The sequence below is a fragment of the Oryza brachyantha genome, chromosome 3, assembly GCF_000231095.2.
Source record: "Oryza brachyantha chromosome 3, ObraRS2, whole genome shotgun sequence".
Lineage (NCBI taxonomy): Eukaryota > Viridiplantae > Streptophyta > Magnoliopsida > Poales > Poaceae > Oryza > Oryza brachyantha.
Genome location: NC_023165.2, coordinates 22,095,878 through 22,111,749, shown reverse-complemented (window position 1 = coordinate 22,111,749; position 15,872 = coordinate 22,095,878). Strand labels below are relative to the sequence as shown.

Below are 15,872 nucleotides of genomic sequence, written 5' to 3'. Positions count from 1 at the left end.
GTGCTTGATGGGCTGCACTGGAATGCCTGACGCGGGTTTCCATCGTGGACCTACGAATTTAGGCCGAGGGCCCAAACTCAGTTTCAGCGAGGCATCGTCTCGGTCTATCCAGCTCAGTTTTTTTTTTTTTTTGCCACGAATTCGTCACGGTATAAATTTTCGTTTCTGCGGCCGGCCGTGGCATATTAAATCCGTTAGATAAAACGTGTGAAGCAGTCACCACGGCATGCTCCGTTTTATTTAATTTTTAGAAAATAGATGGCTACGAATACTAACAGATGATGATAATTTACTGGTTGAGATCAGTAGCTCTATCGTTTGCTTGTTGGCTTTCTAGGTATAGCCAAAATTTGAGTTTTGAAATTCAATATTAGATTTGATTTTAATGTGTTCTTGTTCTAGTTTATCTTTGTATTGCTGTCTTTTAACTTTCTAAGAACATAAATAAAAAAATTTAGTCATTAATTATTTTTTTTGATTTGTTTATTTTTTTCTCATTAGTACTCTTTATTTTAGTTTTCATTTTACTATCAACATTATTTAACAAAATCCATAATAGATAATATATTGCAAGTTAACTCTTTAGAGTTAATACATTGTGCATCATGATAGCTACTAATGTTTATTTATGTTATTTTAGAGGATAAATTGTTATATAGTATGTATTACACGTGCAAATATTTGGCCGCAAGGGTACATGGCACTGAGTTTATCTAGGGTCCTCAAAATTGTAGAATCCTCCCTGATTCAATGTCGCTGTTGCCTTTTCAATTTTCTTGGCAAACTCTCCTCTTTTTCGATATATTTATAAATAAAAAATAATCGATGAATAAAACTTTTATATACGTATTCTTATCGACATAAAAGTCAAAAGTCAAGAATAGAAAATAAATTATGGTTTAAAAACCTAAAATTCAACTTAGAAATTCAAATTTTGGCTTACAGGTATAACAGAAGAAAAAATGGTCGTATTTTTTTCAATGGTAAGATGTGGCGACCGCCAGTTTTTTTTTCCTCCAAATTACAGGTTCGTTTGGTTTGCTACCATACAAAACTATGGGTAACGTCAAATCACAGGCAAGTTAATTTTTATCCATGCAGATATGTTGGCAACATACGTGAGTTGTAGGCAAGTATTGATCACAAACCAAACAATGGCTAATTATTATTCAAAATATCAATATTTTGGCAGGACAAGTTTTGGCTTCAAATCAAACATATCATACAATGGTAAGATTTGGCATCCGCCAACATTTTGATTTTTTTTTTGTCAAATACTTAGAAAACTGGCAATGGCAAATTTAGTCACTCAGAACATTTTACATTTTGGTAGAATTCTTGGCTTTAACTTGCATGGTTATCGTAAGCTTAAATTAGCTCAGCTAGTTAGATTGTTTGGGATGGAATATGTTCATCCAAGTTCAAATATGTAATATATGTACTTATATTTATAGCCAGTGGGCAGTGGCTATATGAGGAGTAGAATAGATTGGGCTAGAGCCATAATCCTAGGTCTAAATATCCATTAAAAGAGTAATTTTATCATTCTTAGTAGGTATAAAATTTTGGTACTCAAGTAAAATTACTCCCATTAAAATTACACTCTAAATTGAGAAAATAAAAGAAAACAATAAATTTACGTAAATTATACTAATTTTGTTCTACTCTTAAATAAATTCTAGTTCTGCGCCGATTTATAGATAATTATTTGCTTGGTCATATAGTACACATGAACAACAAGACGCTGATTATAGTTCCGTCCATCACTCACTTTTACAAACAACTCATCCACCTTGAGCACCTTCAAGGTGTTATACTCCCTCTGTACGTGATTGATGCCATTCACCTTTTTATACATATTTGGTTATTCGTCTTATTTAAAAAATTTTATAATATATAAAGTTATATATATATGTATAAAAGTATATTTAACAATAAATAATATAATATAAAAATAATTAATAGTTATGTAAATTTTTTGAATAAGCTGAATGGTGAAACATGTATAAAAAATCAACGGCCTCAAACATAGACAGAGGTAGGCAGTAAAATTTTTGACATTTCAACTGTTTGGTGTGATTAGGGACATTCTCAAAACGTGAAAATTTTTAATCCTTTTCTCCTCTTTTTTTTGGCAGAAAACAGTTCTAATTCTTTACAATTTTTGTTCTAAAATCCTTGGAACCAGGCAGACCGACGTGCTGTCTTCTTCATGGTGTTTGGTGCGTGTGTGTGATGATGAGAGTTCTGTGTTCTTGGTTGTGGATTTTGGACTTTGGAGTCGTGTCGCCTCATCATACCCGTGTTGGGTTTTGGATTTCGAGGAATCGCCGCTCAACTCAATCCATCATACAGTACTCATCATTGCGTTCTTTTCTGCAACCCTGGAGTAATTACGACTCGACAGCGCAGGGAACTCGCCCACACACAGAAACGTGACATAACACAGCGACGAAACGCCGTTATCAGTGTTGAGAATATGGTCAGCATCCAAGGCGCTAGCAACCGCGTGCAGGCAACTGTCTCCACACCCACGATCAAGAATTGACATGCAGTTACCTTTTATCATCTGTAAATATATACAGTGACCCATTAATAAAGAACACTTGATTTTCTACTGTCATTCACTTTAACACGTTATCAAGCACGTACTGCCACAGAGCGAAGAGTGAAGAGAAAAAGAGAGAGAGCAGTTCCCGACGATTTGGCCGGAGGCAAACCAGTGATCTCGCTGAAGAAAAAGGGTGAGGATGTTTTCAAGACTCACCGTTTCCATTCTTCTCGCCATCCTCCGCATCCTCCGGGGCACTGGAGGTCACCGGAACCACCGCCGTCGACGGATCTTTAGGAACCGCCACGACTACATCTTCCGCGGTGTCTACCATCGCCTGCGCTCCTATGGCCGTCATCGACGCAACGTCTTCAATAGCTGCCGCGGACGTCGCCCCAACGAGCAAGGCAACAACCATCGGCACCACTTCGGTGGTGTCCAGATAGTTCCAGACCTTGGCATCCTCCGCCGTCCAGGGAAAGACCCAGGGGCAGGCCCTAGTTGGGTTGCAGTAACCAACAGCGAGCCAATACCTCGCCATCCATGGTTTTGGACCATGCCCCCTAAGGCCGGACTACACCACCGCTCCATGACTCCCGCCGGTGGAACCCATCGTCTTTGGATACCCGTATCTCGGAGCGTCTGGGGTATCCTCCTTCACTGCCACGGCCACGATGTCGGCCGTGGCACCCTCATCGATGACAGTAGGACCGCCGCCCATGCCGACCACAATCGCGGCAAGGACGGGTGTGGCCCCGTTGTTCATCATAGTCGCTGACGACGAAGAAGAGGACCCAGAAGAGGCTCCGAGCGCAGCCACTGAGTCGTCGCCATCCCCCACTCCGCCACCCCGTCGAACTGCTTGGATGAGCACGGGTAGCCGAGGAGGAACACCACGACACCGCCTCGCTGAGCGCCACCCACCGGAGCCCTCACCTCCACCATCGCCGTCGGCCGACGACGCGCTTGACCTCTCCGAGGACGAGGACGCACGGACACCGCCACACTGGTCCTCCTTGTCGGAGGACTTTGCTGTCATCATCAACAACAACGAGATCAACAACGTCGGAGGACCAGTTGGATCCACTACAAGAAATCTTATGATAGATGACGTTTCATTTGCGTCACAAAAACTTAAAAATATGTCATGGTTTAAACTTTGTGACATTCATGTGACGAAAAGTTGATCGTCACCTATCATGCATCTCTAATCATGTTTTATGACGAAAACATATTTTTTCGTCATTGATCTAGTGACGATCGTTCTGTCGTCATTGAGTTTATGACACTCATTGTCGTCATCGATGAAACGTAATAAGTCACTAGGCTTTAATGACCAGATAGTAACCACGTAGGACAAAAAACGTCATAAAATCTTAACACTACCACGTGGCGCTGATATGGCAGGTATAACATGACAATTTGATTTGTCATAAAATATTTTGTGGCCTATGAAAAGCCCAGTGGGCAAAAGCCTAAATGGGCCTGCAATTGGGCTATCTAATTAGGTCTAGGCCCAATTAGGTATCCCAATTGCATGTAAAATTAGTATTATATGGCAAGTTGGCCAAATTCATTTCGAAAGCCCACATATGCCCAAGTATTATATCCAATAACAACCCATATATCCCAGAGGTTATATAATGCCAATAAATATCCAATATGGCACAAGCCCATTTAACATTCAACATAGAACAAACCCATTTAACATTCAATATAGCACAACCCAGTCACATACAGATATACGCACATACAAGTTCCAACACATTGTCACTGTTGTGCTCACAACGAATTTTCTGCAGGGGCAAGACTTCCATGCTTCCAGAGCCCGATCTCTCAAAATCTCAACTAAAAAGTGAATGCAGGAAGTTAATCTAGTATCCTAAAAAATTGACATAAAACATTACTGGAAACAATAAATCATACCTCTCATATGAAATTGACTGGAACAATAGTTTTAAAACTTTGGCAATGTAAAGCTCGTGAAAAACCCTACAAAGTTCCATAAGCAGATATTCTTTAACAAAGTTGTCATGCAAAACTTCTACTAATAGCAATATATATCTGCAAAGTTCAAGTACTAACGGGATGGAATAACAGACGTTCATCCATGCAGCAAACACTTGCAGAGAGCATTCATGCATCCGGAGGCAGTTCTAGTGTATTTATATTCAGTCATCTATGATCTACAAAATTGGCATACATTTATGAGTTATATACAAAGGTCATTCAGTTAGTAATACTTAGCTCCATGTGCTGTCACAGAACTTGAGAAAAGAATGCAAGATCAGCTGCAATATTAAGTAGCACAAAACAGACAAGAAAAATGTTGCATTCGATATGGATATGAAAAAAAATCAGAAAGATAGAGTATATGATATATAGAGCATATCAGCATACACGCATAGAGGCAATAACTGGAGGTGGTGGCCTGTCCACTCCACTCAAGGCAAGCCGCTCATAGGTATGCTCTGCTCAATGCCTCTCATGGTGGAGAAAATGCATACATCCAAGAACTACTGGGTCTGAACATCGAATATAAGAATATGGTAAGAATATGATTTTGCAAATTTAATCACAAGAAATACATTATTAACTTTTGTTTTAGTCTACTAAATAGTAGAATTCTCCAACAAAACTAATCTAAAAGGAACAAAATAGTAAATTAACTTATACAGGAGCCAAGATGATTTCCTATTTACTCTTAAATTTCACCTTAACTTATATAAATTGTCCATTTTTTTAATATACTCAAGGTTCACAGGATAAGGGACATTTGCATAGAAAATCCATGGATTGGTATAAAAATCGAGAGTTGGCAAAAGAAAACGAAAGAAAAAGAGGTGATAAGACACTGGCATAGCAAAACTTTGTAACTTCGGCATAGCAAGAGGCGTATATGGGCATAGCAAACTAGAGAACTTAGTCATAGCTAACTACGAAATTTTATTTTCCACATTTACTTCACTTGTTAACTCTTTTACTCTTTTAATATAAATTCTGCAAACAAACTATTATTTAATCGATTTTTCCAAAAAAAAGAGTTTCAAAAACTCCCCGTGAAGTTTGATGATTAGCCTCTTATGACAAGCTAAATTTCGTCACGATATATCACTGGGTTAGTTTATGACGATATTATAGTCTTAGTGACGATCACCTTATTTTTGTCACTAAGCAGCATTACCTATATTAAATGTTATAAAATAGGATTGCATAGTGACGAATTGATCCAATGTCACGAGAAATTTGTCATAGAAAGTCATATTTGTTATATTTGTTATAGTGATCACCCGCACTCCGCTCGCCTGCACGCATCCTCATGCTCAGCACCGTCGCTCAAAACCCGCTCTCGGACTGCCTGAAGATATGCTTTCTGCAATTTTTACATCGAAGTTCATTGTCTTGTATTTTGTATTTGTAGAGTAGATTTGTAATTATATAGTAATTAATTTATCGTATAAACTAATGAATAGCTACTGAAAATCACTTCCTCTGTCCTTCCTATAATAGGTATATTTTTCCATTTTTTATGTTCAACTTGATCGTCCGTTTTATTTAAAAAAATTATGATTAGTATTATTTCTATTATTATTTTATGATAAAACATAATAATATTTATATGTCACTATTTTTTAAAACAAAAATTATAAATTTTTTGTATAAGACAAACAGATAAAGGGCACGAAATCTATAAATCATGTATTGACATTGAAAGTGGGAGGAGTCACGCGTCAGCGAGAAGGCGAGAGTTGGTAGTGGCGGGTGTGCTTGCATCACCTGAATGGTGTGATGACATCGACCATCGGGTCTCACCACGACCAGACGAGTTCTTATACCTCATACCTACACCGGTTAAAATTAAATTCTCTCACTAAAATACCCACACTCGTCAGCGGCTACAAAATCCCCCATACCCATATCTTCATGGGGATGGGTATCCGTTGATACCCATACTCGTTTCATGCATTATAATTATGCACAATAATAGAGTATACATTGCAGTTAAATGCGTATATTAAAATTTAGAAATATAAGATTTGAAAACATAAGGATATGATATAAAATCAATGAACAAACAATGCAATCACATTGCAAAATTAATAATTATAATATTATAGTTTAAATAGTGTAGAACCTATTAGAGCTGTACAATAGTATAAACGGTTGTTATCTATTTTATATATAAAGACAACTAAATAGATAACTTGTCCAATAGGTTGTCTACTTCGCTGTCTACAGTATATTTAATATTTTATTTTTTATGTTTGTATTTGTGGCATGAAGTATTTCTCTAGAAAATATTGTATGCAACCTAGGAGCATGTATCTAAACAGTAGACGAACGAAGAGATGCCAATCCAGTTTTTCTTGAGTTAATGATGCTATGTAGGCTTGCTAATCTGACGTGAACGTATATAGATGACTGTTGTCTCACTGTTATATATGTCCTTGCCAAGCTCCATGCAACAACAACACTGGTATTTTAAACCCATAAATTAATGGGTTCGATATCAATAGAATGTACCCACACCCGTCATACTCGTTGGACGAAGGTTTTATCTTATTCGAACATACCCATGGGTAGAGTATTAAAATGTACCTACTCTCATTATTTCATAATATAAGATATTTGACTTTTTGCTTGCAATGTTTCATTATTTGTCTTATTTAAATAATTATGAAAATATCATTTATTTTACTTGTGACTTACTTTATTATCGAAAGAAATTTAAGCACGAACTTATCATTTTCTATATTTGTATAAATTTTTAAATAAGATAAATGATCAAACATAAAAAAAATTAAACATTTTATATTATACAACGGAGGTGGTACGTTCTAATAGAGCAAAACCTTAACGGGTTTTGGGTCGTGGGTCCACGACTCCACGTCTCCACGACCGATCGACATATATATATACACATATACACTGCTCCTCCCCCACCTCGTCTCGCTTCACCTTCCTTCCACCGGTGGTTCCGCTTCCGGCTTCGATGTCTGCGCGAGGAGGCGGCGGCGGCGGAGTAGGCGGCCGGCGCGGTGGCCGCGGCTTCGCTGGAGAGCAGCACGCCGGGGGACGCGGTGGAGGATGGGGCGGTGAGCGTGGCGGCGCTCCTCGTGGCCGTGGGAGCGGCGGCCGGGGGCAGGGGAGAGGTAGTGGCGCCGAGTTTGGCGGCGAGCGAGGGGGACGTCGCGATGCGGGCCGTGGCCGTGGAGGCGAGCGCGGACGCGGACGCGGGCAGTTTGTGCATGCCCGTGGACCAGGCAGAGCCGGCGGCCGAGGTGGCGTGACCGCCGAGGGGCACGACGTCGAGCTTCCACGGGGCACGGGATCCGGCCCGGCGCTGCAGCCGGCGGAGGTGGATGTGCTCAGCGGCGAGGTGGAGACGAAGATGGCGGTGGCGGAGGCGCGCGAGGGGGCTTCATCGTCGTCGTCTTCGGCGCCGGTGGCCGCGGCGGGGGAGGATAAGGCGCTGTCGCAGGTGGTCAAGGCGTCCGGTGGGCTGCCGCCGACGTCGAGCAAAGCGGTGGTGTTCCCGGCTCGGCCGGGGTTCGGGACGGTCGGGAGGCCGTGCCGCGTCCGCGCCAACCATTTCATCGTGCAGCTTGCCGACATGGCCATCTACCATTACGAAGTACTACTACTCTTGGGAAAGTATTTTGATCACTGTTCACTGATATCCACCCTTTTTAGACATCATATAAGGGGGTGTTTAAATTAAGAAAATTTTTGGGAGAAGTGTCACGTCAAATGTTTGATCGGACGTCGGAAGGGGTTTTTGGATACGAATGAAAAAACGAATTTCACGGCTAGCCTAGAAACCGCGAGACGAATCTTTTGAGGCTAATTAATCCGTCATTAGCATATGTTGGTTACTGTAGCACTTATGACTAATCATGGACTAATTAGGCTCAAAAGATTCATCTCAAGATTTCTTCCGTGCAATTAGTTTTTTGGTTCATCTATATTTAATGTTTTATTTAGGTGTCCAAAAATTCGATGTGATGTTTTTAGAAAAAAAATTAGGAACTAAACAAGACCTAAATACTAGTTATAATAAAATTTAAAATGATAAGATAGATTAATACTAGAGATATCACTCTACACACATGCGAGTTTAAATTTAACATCTATAAAATAATAATTTTCACTTTGTGTGTGCATATATTTGTTTTAGTTTTTATTTTTTTATAATTTGTGTAAGTTGAATTTGAACTTTGCACGCTGTGAATTGATATATATCATATTAATTATCGTGTTATTTTTTCTTAAAATTTTTTTGATACCTCTTTATGTGACAAGCAAATATACGTCCGAGTGATGAAGATCCATCTCTCCTGCTGTTTTCACTTTTCATTTTACGTTTGCTGTTTAACACTAAATCAACATAGAACAATTAACCGTGAAAAAAGATTTCCAACGACAAACATATATGTAGTTTGTTCCATACTGCTTTAGTTTGATAATTTGAGCGTATTTATGCTCAAATTAAGTTTGAATTGCTTGGTTGCACAGGTCCAGAAGTGTCAAAAGATGGAGTAGCTTTTTTTGTAACTAGTTGATTAACTATGCCAAGGTTGAGACGTGTCATTTTGTAATCTTTCTACACTAAGTTATGCTGCTATCCCTTAAAAGATGTACTTTACTCAATAGTTGATCATGCATTCATTCTAGCTAAAGTGCAAACTGTTACTCTACTAATTAAACATATTTTCTCTTATAAGTGCAATTATTGTGTCTATCGGTACAGGTTGCAATCACCCCTGAATCAAGATCTCGAGAACGGAACCGGACAATAATTAAGGAACTTGTAAGATTACACCAACAATACTTGGATGGGCGATCGCCTGTTTATGATGGAAGAAAAAGCTTGTTTACGGCTGGTCCTTTGCCTTTCACAAGCAGAGAATTCGTTGTCAAAATTGCTAATCCTGTGAGAGCAAATCAGGGGTACGAGATGCCTTCCTTTCCATGTTTCTTTCTGTACATATAGTCATTGTGCACTGAGTGATAACTATTTTATCCAGGGAGAAAGAGTTCAAAGTGACCATAAAGGATGCTGCAAAATTGGATATGTACAGCCTCAAGCAATTCTTGGCTGGTAGGCAGAGAGAACTGCCTCAGGACACCATACAAGCACTCGATATCGCTCTTAGGGAATGCCCCACCGCAAGGTAATGCGTCGTGCGTTTTTCCCTTATATGGAGCTGTAGCTCAAGTTCATGGACAATATCTGCCGGATTCTCTCTTTTGAAGTTGTCTAGTGTTGGTTGTTCATAACGTTATCTTACATAAGCATATATTTCTTGTTAATCAATTAACTTGTGACAGGTACACGTCCATCTCGAGATCGTTTTTCTCTCAGTCATTTGGACATGGTGGTGAGATTGGAAGTGGTGTTGAATGCTGGAGAGGATATTACCAGAGTCTACGTCCCACGCAGATGGGATTGTCGCTTAATATTGGTAACACCCATTATTCTTTACCTTAAATCAAACATTTACAGTTCTACACACAAGTTCTTTGCTATACCCATGAAAGTAGTATTTAACTATTTATATGAGCATCCATACAGGTTGCATTCTTTGAGTTGATCGTTGGTGTTCAAAAAATTTGTGTGTTCATCCATAGAGAATACCTAACTGACCATAAGTTAAGCTGCCTCTGTGTCAAAAAGATTGTATTTCATGATTTCTGATCTCTAGAAACTTCCATCATTGTTATGATGCTCATTAATTGCAAATGAGTAAGTTCATGAACTTTTTTTCTTGTCCAGATATTTCTGCAACAGCATTTTACAAGGCTCAGCCAGTAATGAATTTTGCGTTGGAGTATCTGAACATTCGTGATGCATCCAGACGTTTATATGATCAGGACCGTCTGAAAGTATGTACTATGGTGCCTTTTTTTTTCACCCAAGGTTAAACTTTTCATGTGTACAATACTGATGGTTTGCATCGTTTCTTGTCTTGTGTTTTTACAATGTAGCTAAAGAAAGCCCTTAAAGGAGTCCAGGTTGTGGCCACACATCGACGTGATATGTCCATACATTACAAGATTACTGGACTAACTTCAGCTCCGTTGAATGAATTGATGTATCTATTTTCTTACCTGCTGCACCTTTTAATTTCTCGAAATGAATTTTATCTATTTCTCCATGTCATATTGTTAAATTATTCTGGTTGCTTGGACAGGTTCGATAAAGACGGGACAAGGGTATCAGTTGTCCAGTACTTCAAACGCCAATACAATCACTCGTTAAAATATATTAACTGGCCATGCCTTCAAGCTGGCAGTGACAGCAGGCCAACATATTTACCTATGGAGGTAGCTGCTTATTTTTAGGGTTCTAAAGGCTACTATATCTATTTGGTAACTTATAATGCTCGTCTAATACTTGCATACATATGTTGTTAAAATGAAATGTACATACCTTGTGCAGGTTTGCAGCATACTAGAAGGACAACGCTATTCTAAAAAATTAAATGAGCGCCAAGTCACAAGTATATTGAAGTTGGCATGTGAGAGACCAGCACAAAGGGAGAGTAGTATTTTAGAGGTGAAATTTCACCTATCTTTGGCATGTATTTTCCTGTTGCATGAATGCATGATAGATATTATTTTCTCCTTATCTTAGATTGTGTATTCTCTGTTGTTTACAATTTACCTTTTCTATATATTCTCACATATTGCTAATAGGAACAGCTATGGCAATGATTGTTATGCCGAAGAATTTGGCATCAAGGTGTTGAACCAACTTTCCTTGGTCGATGCTCGTGTACTGCCTGCTCCAAGGGTAAAAATATATCTATTTTGGGTGAAATATATCATTATCTGTTCTATGTACATTGGACTTACTATATCTATCTTTTAGCTTAAATATCATGACTCAGGACGAGAGAAAGTATGTATCCCTTCCATTGGTCAGTGGAACATGACTAACAAGGTATATTATTTTCATTTTGAATTATGCTGTACATCAAATTGGACCTACATTTGAATTATTTATGTTCACCAGCAGTACAATACATGTAGATGATAATGTTACGTGCTTTTAAGGCATTCGTGCTGGTCGGGCTTCTGTCTATTCTTTTCTACCTTCTGTTTTGAGAAAGTATCTACTACTATCAATGGTAATTATAAAATTAGGCAATGGTTCTTAAGAAAGTAACTTGTGATACCAAATTTTTTATGTTAAATTTTAGTATCTCGAGGTACCTAATACCTAGAGGTACCAAGTTTGTAGCTTTTACATTAGAAAATGTGGTATCTCAAGGTACCATTTGAAGGATAGTAAAAAAGCTCATAAAATTATATGCTCACATTTTTAAACATATTATGCTAGTGACCGAAGTTTAATGAATGGAGTACTTGGTAAACATTGTATGTAATCTTTCCACATGGTTTGTATTTTTCTGGAATAAAAATTAACAGTGTTAATTTTTTGTAAATATTTCCCTTTTTTGTTCATATAAACCACAGTACTATTTTTGCTAACTGTAGTTAACTTGAATGAAAATGAGAATAATTATTCCTTTGTGTTTGTTGATTTTTTTTCAGACGATGCTCAATGGAGGATCCATCAATTATTGGGCATGCTTGAGTTTTGCTTCTCGCGTGCATCTGGATGAAGTTTGGATGTTTTGCAATAATTTGTTCCGTGTGTGCAATAACATTGGCATGGTAAAAAATCTTTTCTTTTAGAATGTGCCTCTTTCACCAAGGTACACATATTTGTTACATTGCATTATATTTCCTTTTCTCATAGCAAATAAATGGGAGACCATGTGTCGATATTGGACAAGCACGTCAAGATAACTTAGACGCTGCTCTCAGATCCATACATCGACAATCTACAGAATTGCTTTCTCAACAAGGTGTGATCGGGCAACAGCTTGAGTTACTGATAATAGTATTACCTGATGTGAATGCAAGTGTTTTTTATGGTAAGCACATAAATTACTTCTCAAATTGATGATAATTGTTTTTACTAGCTATCTAGTGTCTGACATCACATCTGCAGGAAGGATAAAGCGGCTCTGTGAAACTGAACTTGGTGTAATAACTCAGTGTTGCTTACCTAAGAATGTTCAGAAAGGCGGCCAACAATATCTCCAAAACCTGGCGCTTAAAATCAATGTTAAGGTAGGGTATGCTTTGGCTGTCATGGACATGTCTCTTTTTTTTACAAGCAATGTAGCTATCTTTTGAGGGTAGAACTCATTCAATTAACGATTTGAACATAGGTTGGTGGTCGTAATACAGTACTGGAAGATGCGTTGTACAGTAGAATTCCTCTGTTAACAGATTTTCCAACAATAATATTTGGAGCTGATGTGACCCATCCACCTGCTGGTGAAGATTCATCTCCATCGATTTTCTTGATCTTTACTTATTTTTCATGGTGATGTAAATTCATTTAGTTTGTAAACGCTACTCTTTTGTAAAATATAGCCAATGACTTCAGTGATTGTATGCGACATATTCTGCTAGTTTGTTTTATATTAGAAATCATAAATGGAGGTGCTTATGCTAAACGTTGATTGTTGGCTATATAAGGAGTGTAAAATGAACTATTCTACATAAACAGCGATCGCATTTGTTATGAACTCAGTTGTATGGATAGCATTATCATTTTCCTATTATGGTGTTTTGTCAAAGGCGTGCCTTTGTCAAAAAGTGAAGTGATAAAAAAAACATATGTACATTGAGGAAACGCGTGGTAAGAAAAAGGGATCATGCATCTTTTTTGTTGGTGCGTCTACTATATCTTGCTTGAAGTGTTGCCCTCATTAGTTCACAGATACTGGCATCCAGTGATATTTTACTCCTTTTTGAGAAACCATTAATTTCTTTTACTAGCTATCTTGTTTGTCAGTTTTCTTCTCATGATATGCTATGTGTTTGTTCTAAATTATGTTAGTAACTGTTGACAGGTTGTTGCATCAATTGATTGGCCAGAAGTGTCAAAATACAAATGCTTGGTTTCTTCACAAAGCCATCGAATGGAGATCATAGCTGATCTCTTCACAAAGGTGAAGGATTCACAGAAGGGAGTTGTTTATGGTGGGATGATAAGGTACTTCTGTCATGAGTGTGTAATTTGATTTTTCTTTTGCTGCGATAACCTCAGGCACTATTTTATTCAATAAAAAACATTTTTGTTGCAGAGAATTGCTAGTGTCTTTCTATAAAGCAAACGGGTCCCGCAAACCTGGAAGGATAATATTCTATCGGTTTGTGAAGCAAATAATTTGTGTTATAGTGTATTCTAATTGTCCTTTTTTTTTACACTGAAAACTCGGTTTTCTTGGCATGCAGTGATGGTGTTAGTGAAGGGCAGTTTAGCCAAGTTCTGCTATATGAAATGGATGCAATTCGCAAGGTCCTTTTCACTCATTATGTTTCCTGTTGATTTTCTGTTTTGTTTTCATGCTAGCTTGACTTGTTGTATGTGATTTTGCTGGTCTTCGTACTTATGCTTGCAGGCTTGTGCTAGCATAGAGGAGGGCTACCTCCCTCCTGTTACATTTGTTGTGGTGCAGAAGAGGCATCACACACGGCTTTTTCCTGAAGATCATCGTGCAAGGGATCAGATGGATCGTAGTGGAAACATCCTACCTGGTAAAAACTAACTTTACATGCATCAATTATCCTGATGCGTAATTATATTAGTTCTTTTAGAGTGCTCCATCTTACCTCCATAGAGGTAAGAGGAGTTTTTAATCTTGGCCGTTCATAGATCAAAACTGTTTGGGCATATAACAACTTGGCTTTCCAAGGAAGTTGAATGCATACTAAGTATGGTCATCATACCGTAATTATTTGGAGTAATTTACTCGGTCCACAAACATACTTCAAATGTTGTAATTTAAAATATACTCAAATGTGTATTATTAACCAATGTTGAATATTTTAAAAAGTGTTTCTTTGTTAGATCCAATTTTTCAAGTGGTTACATTGAAAATAACAAAAGAGAATATATATAGCTAGCATCGCTTTTGAAATATAAATGTGTTTCGAACTTCATTCATATTATTTTTTGATTTGTATTTGTAGAATATAGACTATATACAAATCACTTGTTTTTAATTCAATAGTAAGTGTTCATGCATGCCGCACACATGCAAATAAGCAGATGTCTGACTCTGACCCCCTATTTTACGCTACTATTTAATGACAGTAATAATTCTAATTAGCTTATTCCATATTAACAATGGTTATTAACATATAATCACCCTCATTAATATTAATTTATGACGCACAATGACTATATTAATGCCGCACACATGCAAATAAGCAGATGTGTGACCCACTATTTTTAATGGCAATAGTGATTCTAATTAGCTTACTCCATATTAACAATGGTTCTTAACATATAATCACCCTTACTAATACTAATTTATGATGCACAATGACTATATTAGCCCTTGTAGAACTATCACCTCGTGCACTGTAAGAGTGCTTTGGATTTCTTCGTATTTTTCGCTAGTATCCATGTTATTGTTTTACCGCTTCAATTTCCCTTATCATGTATTACTTTGTCCTAGAAAAAAACCAATTTATATGGGCCAGTATAAACATAGCCTATGTCTTGATTCACCCATAGAATTTCATTTTTCACGAGACTGAGGTCGTAATTTGTAATAAACTCCTTTGACAATCTGCCAACCTGGAAAAAAAATATATCCCTTTTCAACCGGTCCCCTGTAATTCCGTGGTAAAATTTCCCTCTTCTGGCTTGCAGATACGCACGCTGCACGCGATCCGTTTCTATAGATATGACAAAGTCCCTAACTTTTTACACCACGGTCTCAACCGAAGTTTCATCTTTAGCAGCGCTGCTGCTGATAGTAGTAAGCTGCACAATTCAATTCCATTTTTCAGATAATCGATACTAGTTGATCACTGTGTTTGTGTGTGTTCTGTCTGTGAAATCAAACAGTTCCTCCAGCGTATTATGCACACCTGGCGGCGTTCAGAGCTCGTCACTACCTGGAGGAGGGCCACTCTGACCAGGGATCGTCTTCTGCAGCGGGCGCTCGGCTGCATGACGCTGTTGCCCCAGTGGCTGTGAAGCCGCTGCCCAAGGTCAAGGAGAATGTCAAGCAGTTCATGTTTTACTGCTGAAATTATAGTTGCTGTGTGGATCGATCTTTTGCCAAGAACTGTAGCACTACTAGTAGCTTTGTCAGCGTCTGTCCAATGCATATCTATCTTTGTGTTTGTCCATGTATTGACGACTCGTCTACATGCTTATACAAGTATAGCCACTGCTGTCCGTAGACTGGGAGTTGCTACTACTGCTAATTTGCTTCTA

The 15,872-nt window shown here is 38.2% G+C and overlaps 1 pseudogene; it reads left to right on the top strand.

The window, feature by feature from the left end:
• Window positions 1–8,135: 8,135 nt before the first annotated feature.
• Window positions 8,136–15,872, top strand: LOC102719944 (annotated as a pseudogene).